This window comes from Ochotona princeps, chromosome 4 (assembly GCF_030435755.1).
Source record: "Ochotona princeps isolate mOchPri1 chromosome 4, mOchPri1.hap1, whole genome shotgun sequence".
Taxonomy (NCBI): domain Eukaryota; kingdom Metazoa; phylum Chordata; class Mammalia; order Lagomorpha; family Ochotonidae; genus Ochotona; species Ochotona princeps.
In genome coordinates, this window is record NC_080835.1 from 15,170,985 (window position 1) to 15,183,130 (window position 12,146).

General features: G+C 45.7%; 1 protein-coding gene across 1 annotated transcript in view; it reads left to right on the forward strand.

Annotated features, from left to right (window-relative positions):
• Nucleotides 1-7,236: 7,236 nt before the first annotated feature.
• Nucleotides 7,237-12,146, forward strand: part of CKAP5 (cytoskeleton associated protein 5) — a 108,350-nt gene continuing 103,440 nt past the window's right edge. Inside the window, exon 1 of the mRNA XM_058663084.1 lies at nucleotides 7,237-7,298. The gene's annotated coding sequence lies outside the window, so the exon portion shown is untranslated. The remainder of the gene's footprint in view (nucleotides 7,299-12,146) is intronic.

Sequence of the window (12,146 nt, forward strand, 5' to 3'; positions counted from 1 at the left end):
CTCTTTTCTCCAGATCATTTTCACATTAACCTGATGACAGAAGCTAGCAGAGCTTAGGATAGGAAACAGATTTTTCCAGTCTAGTCTCCAGCTCACAAATATGGACTGCTTGACATGGCATTAAAATAGATGAAGGGGAAGGTGTTGCTCTCTTGGTTTTATCTTTGCCTGGGGCACCTGCATCCCGTATCAGAGTGCTGTTTCAAAATCCCAGTCACTGCTTCTGATCCAGATTCCTGCTAACGTATCCTGGGAAGCAGTGGCTATAGGCACAAGTTTTGGGGCTCCTGTCACACGTGTGGAAAGTTTAGCTGAAGCTCCAGTATACTTTCAGCCTGTCCCAGCTTTGGCTGGTGTGGGTGTTTTGGAGAGTGAACCAGCAGACAGAAGATCTGTTACTCTGCCTTGAAAAAACAAACAAACAAAAAAACTAAAAAAAGAGAGAGTTGCTCTAGTTAAAAACAAAATAAAATAGGTCTCACTGGCCTAATTAAGAGTCTGAATTTAAACCCTAGGGCTATTTTAGCCCCAAGCTACACAGTCTGTGGATGTCATTTTACAAGAAATAGTCCTGCTCGGCCCGGCTGCATGGCCTAGCGGCTAAAGTCCTCACCTTGAAAGCCCCGGGATCCCATATGGGCGCCGGTTCTAATCCTGAAAGCTCCACTTCCCATCCAGCTCCCTGGGAAAGCAGGAGAGGACGGCCCAATGCATTGGGACCCTGCACCCGCGTGGGAGACCCGGAAGAGGTTCCTGGTTCCCGGCTTCAGATCGGCGTGCACCGGTCGTTGCGGCTCACTTGGGGAGTGCATCATTGGACGGAAGATCTTCCTCTCTGTCTCTCCTCCTCTCTGTATATCTGACTTTGTAATAAAATAAATAAATCTTTAAAAAAAAAAAAAAGAAATAGTCCTGCTCTCACCTGGCCCTTCCCTGTGGTTTTCCTTCCAGCTCTTAAAAGGCCTGCTAATGAGGGCTCTATATCTCCCTTCCACCTCCTTCCTTTGTGGTGAAACGGATGCTTCCGTGGTCCATGGCCTTTAGCAGCCTGCATTTGGGGGACCATTCAAAGTGGGAAAATGGGCGATGAGAAAACAGGTTATTCATTCCTTTGTTCAACCAGAATTTATTAAATGCAACCAAGAGCAAGCAATCTTGGGAGCCAAATAAGACATTAAAATCTATGCTTAAGATTTGTACTAATGCATCACTGCTATCTTCAGGGAATAATGCAGGGGCACCTGGACTGAAAAGTCGTAAGGAGTTAATCACTAAAGCTACTCCTATTAGGCTGGAAATCTGGATCCATGTCCCTGGCTTGGGACACTTCGAGCAGAGTGCAGCTTATGTTTACAGTGGAAGAAGTACTGGCCCACCCTACAACACTAGCAGGCTTTTTTAGAAAAGCCGGGCTCACCTACTCAGCAGCCACAATGTCTGGCATTTGTTCCCTGTATCCAGTTGCAACAGTACTGTTGGCTTTAATATCCAATGCCTACAGGGTTGCACTGCTGTGTGAATACATTTGCTCTTTTCATGGAGTTCACATTATAGTAAGGAAACAGAAAATCAACACATAAATAAATTATATACTAGGCTGTTGAGTAATGGACATAATAGGAAAAGAGAAAAAGAATAAAACAGGGTAAAAAAATAGGGTTGTAGGGTGGTTGAGAAAAACTAATCTTTAAGAGAGCGTCCAGAGCAGGTTTCAGCGACATTGCGTTTGAACAACTCTTGAGAAGCCCCTGCTGTAAGCAAAACACACAGAATGCCAATAAGTACACAGATACATGCTGAGGATGCTGCTCGACTGCAAAAGATGGACATTTATTGAACATCCACTGTGGACAAGGGACAGGTTTCTAACAGGTCCTTTAGGATCTGCCTTCCTGTCCTATCCTCCACCAGACCTCATCCTTTCTCCTGTACTGCCTACCACTCCCCTCCAGGGACACTGGTCTCCCTATTCTTCAAACCTGTCAGACATGTTCCCAACATTAGGCCTTTGTATAGCTCTTCCCTCAGGCTGGCCCCTTCTTCCCCTACATATACTCAAAGCTAACTCATTTGCTTTTCTCAAGTCTTGGCTCAAATGTAACTTCACTGAAACCTGTTCTGACCACTCTTTTTTTTTTTTTAAGATTTATTTTATTATTTTTAATTAGAAAGGCGGATATACAGAGAGGAGGAGAGACAGCGAGGAAGATCTTCTGCCTGATGGTTCACTCCCCAAGTGGCCGCAATGGCTGAAGCTCAGCCAATCCGAAGCTAGGAGCCTCCTCTGGGTCTCCCATGCGGGTGCAGGGTCCCAAAGTCTTGGGCTGTCCTCCACTGTTTTCTTAGGCCACAGGCAGGGAGCTGGATGGGAAGTGGGGCCACCAGGATTAGAAACGGTGCCCATATGGGATCCTGGGCATTCAAGGCAAGGACCTTAACTGCTATGCGTTGCGCTGGGCCCTTGACCACTCTTAAAAACTAGTTTTTCAAACCCCATTTCTCTTTTCCAACCAACAACCCTATTTTTTACCCTGCTTTATTCTTTTCTCTTTTTCTACTATACCCATTATTAAACAGCCTAGTATATAATGTACTTTAATGTGTTAATTTTCTATATTTCCTTACTATAATATGAATTCCATAAAGTGAGAGGATTTTGGAGGAGGAGGGTATACTTTGTTCAATGATCAGCACAAGTGCTTAGAACAGTTCCTTCATACACTAGGTGCTTAATCAATTCTTACTGAATGGCCGAAAATTTATATTTAATGACCATCTAATAGAGTTGTATTTAAACCATTGAAGACAAAAAGGGGTTTTGCCATCTTATCTAAAACTATTCCAGGACCCACACTGTACACATTCCTTCTGTTTATTTGAGAAACAGAGCTCCCATCAGCTAATTCATTCTCCAAATGCCAGCAACGGCTTGAGTTGGACCAAGCTGAAGTTGTGGACCAAGAATTCAGTCTCCCACATGAGGAATAGGACCCGCGCCATCCCTGCTGCTCCAAAGATCTGAACTGGAAGAAAGACAGAGTCAGGAGCCAGATCTGGACATTGAACCTAAGCATTCTGATGAGGACACGGGCACTTTAGCCACTGAGCTAAACACGCACCCTGGTACAGATCCTTTATTAAGTGAATTTTAGGTTTCTGTCACCTCTGTAAATAAAAGCTTCAGTTTATCTCCAGTAATATTTAAACTGTCAGTGATAAATGACATATAGAAAATTTGCTAACCTTTCTTCCCCTGTTTCCTAAAGGTTAGTGTAACCATTTTGCTCCCTTTCTTTCCCCTCTGTCCTCATCTCCTGTCACTTCTCTGCTCAGAAAAGGAACCGTCTGGGGACTCCTTCATTCAGGGAATCACTTTTCCCTCAATGTATTCTCCTAGGCTCCAACCTATATTTTCAAGACCTACTAAGATGATACCATTTTAATGTTTCATTTGTGTCTAAAGTAAACATGTCTAAAAATAAGCTCATCTTTCCCCTTCAGACAAACTTCTCCTGAGTTTGTAGTTGTATTTGGTCAATCTCTGTTCTTCCAGTCCCTGGGCTTAAATCTTGTCTCATCTCTGTAAAAGGGACTCACCCTTGTCACTACTAACCTAGTTGCCAAATCTTTCTCTCTTCATTCTCTCACCTTATCCTTTCCATTGCTATTCCTTTTTATCAGACGCCAAACTGGGCTACCAACTCTAACTTACTTTGAACAGTTTAGTTTACCTATTTTCCTAAAGTACAATTCTGATTTTCTCACTTTGTAGCTGAGAAATCTTTGATATGGACCCAGTGCCATAGCCTAGTGGCTGGAGTCCTTGCCTTGCACATACCAGGAGCCCATATGGGCACCAATTCGTGACCTAGCAGCTCTGTTTCCCATCTAGCTCTCTGCTTGTGGCCTGGAAAAGCAGTTGAGGATGGCCCAGAGCCTGTTGCGGCCACTTGGGCAATGAATCAGCAAGCAGAAGATCTTCCTCTCTGTATCTCCTCCTCTCTGCATGTCTGACTTTCCAATGAAAAAAAATAAATCTTAAAAAAAAAGGGGAGGAAGAAGCACAATTAAAGATAAAATCTTTGATAGCTTCTCAAGATCTACTTAAAACATAAATTCCTTGCACTGATACCCAAGACCTTCTAAGAATTGCTCCTAATCACCTGTCAATCTTGTGTTCTATTTTCCAACATAAACCATGTCCCACAAATCAAAGACACATGTTCAATCCCACTTGTAAATGCACTTTCTTGTCTTTCTTCTCTTGTGGTACTTTCATTTACTATTTGACATTCTTCCTGCTTCTGTGGTGGCAAGGGTGGAGGTGAGGCGGGGAATGTCTATGGCAAAAATGCTTGGTACACCAGCATTCCATACCTGAGTGCCTGGGATGGAGTTGTAGCTCTACTTCTTATTCTAGCTTCCTGCTAATGCACACCCTGGGAGGCAGCAGATGATGGCTCAAGTACTTGGGTCCTTGTCCCCTATGACCCGGATGGAGTTCTGGTCTCCTAGCTTTGGCCTGGTGTGCCCCAGCTATTGTGATTATATAGAGAGTGAACCAGTGGATAAGAGATTTCTGTTTCTCTGTCTTTTAAATTAAAAAAAAAAAGGGAGGGGGAGATGTCACTCATTGATGAACATGTAATTTCCTTAGTTTTATTTCCTATATGAAGCAGTGCTTCAGTAAACATCCTTGAACTTCTGTTTTTCATCATTCTATATTTCTGCAGGATAAATTCCTTACAGTGGATTACTGGGCGAGAGATGGTATTCACTGACATTTTAGGAACTGCCAAATTGTCCTCCTCAAAGTTTATAGCAATGACAGTCTTAGCAGCAATGAGGCTGAACATTTATTATAATTATTTTTAAATTTTTGATGATGATTACATGGTTGACCAGGGTGGGAAGGCTTGAGGGTTAGGGAAAAAGTGGGTGAAACCATTGTTTCTTTCTTTTTTTTTTTTTAAGGTTTGAACTTTCTTTCTTTTTTTTTTTTTTTTTTTTTAAAGATTTATTCATTTTATTACAGCCAGATATACAGAGAGGAGGAGAGACAGAGAGGAAGATCTTCCGTCCGATGATTCACTCCCCAAGTGAGCCGCAACGGGCCGATGCGCGCCGATCCGATGCCGGGAACCTGGAACCTCTTCCGGGTCTCCCACGCGGGTGCAGTGTCCCAAAGCATTGGGCCGTCCTCAACTGCTTTCCCAGGCCACAAGCAGGGAGCTGGATGGGAAGTGGAGCTTTCAGGATTAGAACCGGCGCCCATATGGGATCCCGGGGCTTTCAAGGCGAGGACTTTAGCCGCTAGACCACGCCGCCGGGCCCTCTTTTTTTTTTTTTTAAAGAATTTTTTATTATTGTTGGAAAGCCAGATATACAGAGAGGAGGAGAGACAGAGAGGAAGATCTTCCATCCGATGTTACACTCCCCAAGTGAGCCGCAACGGGCCGGTACGCGCCAATCTGATGCCGGGAACCAGGAACCTCTTCTGGATCTCCCATGCGGGTGCAGGGTCCCAAGGCTTTGGGCCGTCCTCGACTGCTTTCCCAGGCCACAAGCAGGGAGCTGGATGGGAAGTGGGGCTGCCAGGACTAGAACTGGCGCCCATATGGGATCCCGGGGCTTTCAAGGCGAGGATTTTAGCCGCTAGGACACGATGCCGGGCCCAACCATTGTTTCTAAATTCTCTATTTCTTCCTGTCTCTGGGGGAAGGGAAGGATAAAGTAGGAAGGCACACCCAGCCTCCCAAATGTCCCAGGACCCAGGGATGGAGAACCACCACCCAATATCAACCCAGGGTCCAGCTGTATTGTGTGTTCTGAGGATTCTGACCAAGTGGTTTGGATAGTTTTGAAACGCTGTCCATTTTGCCGATCCAAGGGTGAGACAACCCTCCCCATATCCATTGGCTCACATAGTGAACCTAAAGTCTCCATTCACCCAGATTTTTGTTGTCATTGTTTGCTGGGGTAGTTGTCCAATTTGCTCTGTTCTGTTTCCTCTGCAATGGTACCAAATAGGCTGCCTTATTCTCCATGTGCATCAAGTCTGAGCATTTATTTCTTCCAAATTTTGACCCAAGGTTGTAAAAAAAAAATTTTTTTCATCTTTGCCCATTTGGTAGATGAAAAAATAAGGGTCTGGTGTAATGACTCAGTGGCTAAATCCTTGCCTTGCAAGCACTGGGATCCCATATGGGCACCAGTTCATGTCCCAGCTGCTCTACTTCCCATCCACTTCCCTGTTTGTGACCTGGGAAAGCAGCAGAGGATGGCCCAAACCCTTGGGACCCTGTACTCACCTGGGAGACCTGGAGGAAGCTTTTGGCTCCTGGCTTTGGATAGGCTCAGCTCCAGCCATAGCAGCCATTTGGGAAGTGAACCAGTAATCCAACCCTCCATCCCCACCTTCACATCCTCCCCTATCAGTTTTCTTTCATTAATCATCTGTAGCTTTCCACTTACAGTTTCTATTTCACATGGTGATCATACATTCCTCAGAAGGGCCTGATTTGATTCATAGAAAAGTTGAGTGTGGGACAAACAAGAATTTTGGGATCATATTCATCAAGACTACCACTTAAATAAAAGGAGTATTAAGCACTTGTAGAATGCCATTACAGTTCACAAAAGCCTTTCCCAGACAGGTCAATTGAGATGGTAAATTCTCACATTAAGCTTGTAAGGGAACATCCAGTTCTTCCACGGTATAGATGGGGAATCTAAACTGCGCAAGATGCCCTAATAGAGGAAAAGTGAGATGCTCAGAGCAGGTTCATGGCCAGCTCTGACATCTCCATCCGCAGCTCCTTCCTCCACATCCCGGCAGCCCTTCTGGCTTTCCTAGCAGCTCCTCAGCAGCACAATCAATATCTGGGTGAATGAAAGGGCTCGAAAATGTGGTCGGGTGTTGACAGCATCTGTAACGTCTGCAATTAAACAAAGCCAATACACGGATGGCCGCGGACAGACATCTCTACACACTCCCTTCGCTCTTCTTTCCGGAGTCGACCGCAGCTTTTTGTTTTGTTTTGTTTTCCTCATCGAGCCACTGGATCACTCCCACCTGAACCCTTGGCGCCGACTTCCCGGGGGACACTCGGCGGCTCGCGCGCGGCCCCTTTAAGGCTGCAGGTGGCGCGTGCCCACAGTTCTTTCAAATGGGCCAACCAGAGGGCGATGGGAGGTCCATCGAGAACCAATAAACAGCCAGGACACTGCGGGGTGTGCGGCGGCCCAAGCGTTTTCAAACGGCTTGGAGCAGGCCTCTCGGTTCTGACCCGGCGGAGGTGAGTGTGCAGTGGGTCCGGCCCACCCGCTCCGGCCCGGGGCTTCGGGCGTGGCGCGCGCGCGGGGACCCTGAATCCCGAGCGAGGCCTTCTGGACGCGCGCCACCGCCTGCCCCTCGCAGCCGGCAGGTCTGAGGCGGCCAAGCGGGGCGGAGGCCGGGGGAGACCCGCGCGGGAGGCCGGGTGTGAGGGGTGGGGGGGGCGTGGGCGCTTGTGTGCTGCCACAGGGCCAGGACCGGGGTCCTGGACGTGGCCGAGGGGCGCGCCGGGGTGCCAGGGCGGCGGCCGAGGTGTGCCGGCCCTGGGAGGCGGCCCTGCTAGAACGGCCCCGTCTTGTGATTGTCACATGAATGAATGAGTGAATAGAAAAGGAGCCTGTGAGGGCCCGGACGGGTTTGGGTAGGGCCTGGTGGCCTCGGAGCTGGACCAAGACAGCGGGAGCGGGGCCTGTCTACTACACACCTACCTGTGTCTTCCCCTTCCCGGATTGCTGCGATGTTCCTCATGCCGATCCCCCATCCACTGCTCCCGCCCTGGAGCCTGGCATTTTCTAGCACCGAAAGATGTCGGTAGAGTTCAGGTGTCTTCCCGGGCTCTGCAGGTTTCAGGGGACCCATACAATAGCCGGGAAGTGTAGGACCAGCAGGCCTCTGGCTGCTTTAAGGTGGAGGCTCGGCAAACTCGATTCTGGGACTTTTTCCGCTCTTGTCACTCGTTGGCTGTTGTTGAGAGAGCTGGATCCTCTGCAGTGGCTGGTCATTGTCAGGCGGGATTTAAACGGTGTGCCGTTTTGGCTGTGCGATGGGAAATGATGAGACTGATGTTTGACAGAGTGGCTACTGTGTGTGAGAAAAGAGATTTTATGTTGTTAGCGTCTTTAATAATGAGGGTTTTTTTTTTTTTTTTTCCCATTCAGGGTCAGTAGAGGGTGGAGTGGTTTTTTGCAGGACTTGCCCCAAATTTATGCATGGCTCCAGTTTAATTCTCCTAGGAGCTAATGCATCACATCTTGGCCCAGAAATGTTGCCTCTCTTATTCATAATTGTAGTAATTGAAAATTCATTTTTAGTAAGGTGAGTTCTTCCTTGCTGCATTTCCATTACCAAAGTCCTTCTTTGACCTAGAGAACCAAGTGTCTTTTGAAACTTTGAAGAAGTCACAAAAGCTTTAGGCTTTTCTTAAGTGACCGAAATGTACCCAATGTTAAGAATTATGATGTTGCTCTGAAATTTTTTTTTGTTGCAATGAAAGTGAAATAAATATATTTTGCCAGCATAAATTAAACCTAGTAGGTAAAAAAAGGATTTACACAGACTTTTAAAGACTGCTCACGAAAGCAATGGCAAGTGATGATGTTCCCTAACCATGAGCCTTCTGTTTTATTGTTACTCTTCAAGATTTGATCAACTTCAAATCATGAATGGCAGTGTGTTAATTCCATCATCAACACAGCTTTTTTTGACAAGCTCAATTAAAAAATATTTATTTTTTTTATAAAGACAGATTTACAGAGAGAAAAGCAGGGACAGAAAGATCTTCCATGTGCTGATTCACTCCCAAATGGCCACAGTTACTGGAACTGAGCCGGTGGTCCAAAGCCAGGAGCAGGAACCCCCTCTGGGCCGCCTGGGTCCTAAGGCTTTGATCCCCCTCTGCATTCCCACTTCATAAACGGGGAACTGTAAGGGAAGTAGAGCAGCTGACACCTACCAGTGCCCATATGGAATGCTGGCATTTGGAAGTGGAGGATTGTCCAGTTGAATTATTATTCTGGTCCCTCAACAAGTTCGATTTTATTGTTTTTTGTTTGCTTGATTTTGTGTTTTCAAGATTTATTTATTGTTATTGGAAAGTCAGATATACAGAGAGGAGGAGAGACAGAGGAAAATCTTCTGTCCAATGATTCACTGCCTAAGTGGCTGCAATGGTCGGAGCTAAGTGATCCCAAGCCAAGAGCCAGGAGGCTTTTTCCAGGTCTCCTGCACAGGTACAGGCTTTGGACCTCAAGCAGGGAACTGGATGGGAAGCGGGCCGTGGGGATTAGAACTGGCGACCATATGGGATTCCTGTGTGTGCAAGGTGAGGACTTTAGCTGCTAGGCCACCGTGCCGGACCTTGTTTGTTTGTTTGTTTGCTTAAGATTTATTTAATTTGATTGGAAAGTCAGATTTACAGAGAGGAGGAAATACAGAGATTAAGATCTTCATCGTTAATTCACTCCCCAACTGGCTGGAGCCGAGGCAATCCAAAGCCAGGAGCCAGAAGATTCTTCTGGTTCCCCCATGCAGGTGCAGGGTCCCAAGGCCTTGGGCCGCCCTTGACAGCCTTGCCAGGCCACAAGCAGGGAGCTGGATGGAATGCAGGGCTGCCAGGATATGAACGGGTACCCATATGGGATCCCAGCACATTTAAGGTGAGGGCTTCAGCCATTCATCTATTGTGCATGGCCCAACAAGTTCAATTTTAACAGCAGAGTTTTAATCACAATGAATTTGAGTGCCTTAATATTATGAACATTGTTCTAAGTTTCTGAAAGCAATTAAAATTAATAAACATCCTTAACAGTGCCTGAAGGCAGTGTAAAAGATCTCGATGGGCGAGTGGGGACTGTATTAGAGTAAAGCTGGAATCTCTTGTTCCTTGAATTGATGGGCCTCAGATACTAAGATTGATGCCTCTTGTGTAGTAAACATTGTTTCAGAGTCAGGGAATCCGCTGGTGAACCAGAAAAAGACAAAGCTCCTGACCTAAGGGAGTTTGACAGTTTTATCTCTCAAACAATTTACTGAAGCAGATGGTAGTTTTTGTAATCCCTCTGGCCCGGCTCTGTTCCTTGAACAGGAATGAATGTTCAAATATTTTTGCTAGCTGGAGCTAACATTTACTGAACATTCATTTTATCATTTTTAATCCTCACACTGTATTATAGATGAGGAAATCAAGTCTTGTAAAAGGTTGTGCAAATTGCTCAAAATCATACTAGTGAAGAACCTGAACCCTGACTCGGGTTAGTCCATCCCCACGGCCTGTGAATGTGTCTACACGCTATGACATATTCCTGTGAAGAAATCAGGAATGATGACAGGATAGAGCTCCCCTCAGCCCCTGGCGTTTTAAAAAAGTAAATTTTACTAAACGAATGGCAGGCATGATATTTAAAGGGAAAATGTTTAGGGGGAGAATGTTCAACTATCCCATTGAGAATCCAGTGTTTGCCACACGCGAGATGGACAGCTGTAACTGGGGAAGGGGTTAAGGGGGAGCCTGAATTTGAGATCTGGTCTAATTGTAATGATAGGTTCTTGGTCAGCGTAGGAGAGGCTGAAGGTTTTTAAGTGATTGTCACATTATTACCTCTGGAGTTCAGAGTATGTTAGTTCTTTCCTCTCAGGGCAGTAACCGTGTCTACTCCGTACACCTCCAACAATGAATTTATGCCTATTGAACTTGGCATCTTCTGTTTTCTGCCTGGAACTTCCCATCCCTTCCTACCTTTACTCCAGAGCTGTAGAATAGGGCCTCAATCAGGGCACAACTCATGTCACTTAAATTTTTTTTTTCCTCAACTTGCAAATAGAGTAGCACTCTGGGTCATTTTTGTTTAAGATTCCTTTATTTACTTTGTAGCATTTATTGTTATGTAGTAAGTTGTTTATTATTGTCTTATTATCTGCTTTCCTCAAAGAGATGAAGAGATTTTTTTTGTGAGGTTTTCTCAAAGTAAGTGGCAAACAAACAAACAAAAAACCCTCACCCATAGTAATAGTTGTCAAAGAAAATTTGTCAAAATTGAGCCTTTGATTTTTGATAAACTGATGAAAACAGTATGTAACTCACCATTTGGCTGTCTTTCTGGATCTTCATATGTGAGTAGTATCTCAACAGATGGCTTTGGAGTGTTTCAATTAAAATAATTATAAAGATTATAAACTTGTGTATCAAGTAGGTGGGAAGGTAGATTTGCCTCTCCCCACCTACTTTTTTCTCAGTTAAAAAAAATCATCAGGGCCTGGCATGGTAGCCTAGTGGTTAAAATTCTTGCCTTGCATGCACTGGGATCCCACATGGGCTCTGGTTTGTGTCCCAACAGCCCCACTATCTATCCAGCTCCCTGCTTTTGTACTGGGAGGGCAGTAGAGGAAGACCCAAAGCTTTGGGATCCTGCACCCGCTTGGGAGGCCTGGAAGAGACTCTGGGTTCCTAGCTTCGGATTAGCTCAGCTCTGGCTGTTACAGCCGCTTGGGGAGTGAACCAACAGATGGAAGATCTTTCTCTCTGTCTCTCCTATTCTGTATATCAAGGGTCCATGCTATTGCCATGATTGTGCCAGGTAATAACTGTGTGGGGGGGCTTTCTACCCTGTGAAGTTGCACAGTGCCCTCTTTGCTCAGAAGTCAGTGTGGCCTGCACATCCACAGTGTGCAGATACTTCAGAGATCTGTGATTGATTTGGAATTCTGCATGGGAGGTTTGTTTCTCCCCTCTATTAATTGTGTCTGGTATTTAAACCATTGGAACTCAAGAATATATGCGGTGTACTTTGGGTTCTATTCCAGTGCTGCTCTATTTCGTGGCTCAGATTGCTGCAGCGGTGTGTGTTGGGAATGCTCTGTCCTTTATCCCTTTACCGTAACCGTGTGTGTCTGTGTTTTGACTGGTTTTCTTGAGTACTTCCTTTTTTATCACCCTGCGGCCCCTGCTCATCTAGTATAGTTCCTGTTCCAGTGCCAGTGGGAGCCATTTCTCCAAGGAGCCCTGGTTTCTTTCACTGAACAATGGTATTTAGAAGCTGAAACCTGGGCACTAAGTGTTCTCACAGCCACTGGGCTATTTCTTTTGGGCCTTTCA